The following is a 727-nucleotide window of genomic DNA, read 5'->3' on the forward strand; positions in this document are numbered from 1 at the left end:
GTAGATGAATAATAGTGATATAAAAACGTATAAATTATTTTACCAAATTAGATTTTTTTTGTTATGTTTTATATCACTGTGTTGGAAATTTATGCCTGGTAGACAAAAAGACAAAGGTCTTGTGACATTATTCCATTTCATTACACACATGAACAATGGGCGTCTCTTTGTTTATACCGCAATTTTGCAGTGTTTGAATATGAAAATTGTGCGATTTGTGCATGCATGTGTGGACTGGTTGAATAAAAGTATTTCAAAGTATTGTATTTACAACCGTTTATCATGATTTACTAATGCAAATAAAATGTGGATGCACTCACTCTTCAGTTGTTTAAAGGTTTCAATTGTGAATCCTGTTAGAGACCTTTGATGTAATAAGATATATATATATATATATATATATATATATATATATATATATATATATATATATATATATATATATATATATATATATATATATATATATATATATATATATATTAGAGGTTTGAAGCAAAAGTCATTACTTTCATTAAAAATGGCAATAAAAAGTGCCGCGGAAGGAGAAGAAATAGTGCGCATCCTACGTATTTTTATTTATTTATTTATTTTGCTAAATACATCATCACTTTAAGGACATTATCATTTATGGACAAGTAATGTAATCATTTTTAAAAGCACTAAGTATTTTTATTTAAGTATTTTATTTTAGAGAAATTAAACGCTTGAAATACAATCCAATATT

The 727-nt window shown here is 24.8% G+C and overlaps 1 protein-coding gene across 1 annotated transcript in view; it reads left to right on the forward strand.

Moving 5' to 3' along the window:
• Positions 1–727, forward strand: part of mdh2 (malate dehydrogenase 2, NAD (mitochondrial)) — a 172,983-nt gene that overhangs the window by 123,760 nt on the left and 48,496 nt on the right. The gene's annotated exons all lie outside the window — the stretch shown is intronic.

The sequence above is a fragment of the Danio rerio genome, chromosome 10, assembly GCF_049306965.1.
Source record: "Danio rerio strain Tuebingen ecotype United States chromosome 10, GRCz12tu, whole genome shotgun sequence".
Classification (NCBI taxonomy): domain Eukaryota; kingdom Metazoa; phylum Chordata; class Actinopteri; order Cypriniformes; family Danionidae; genus Danio; species Danio rerio.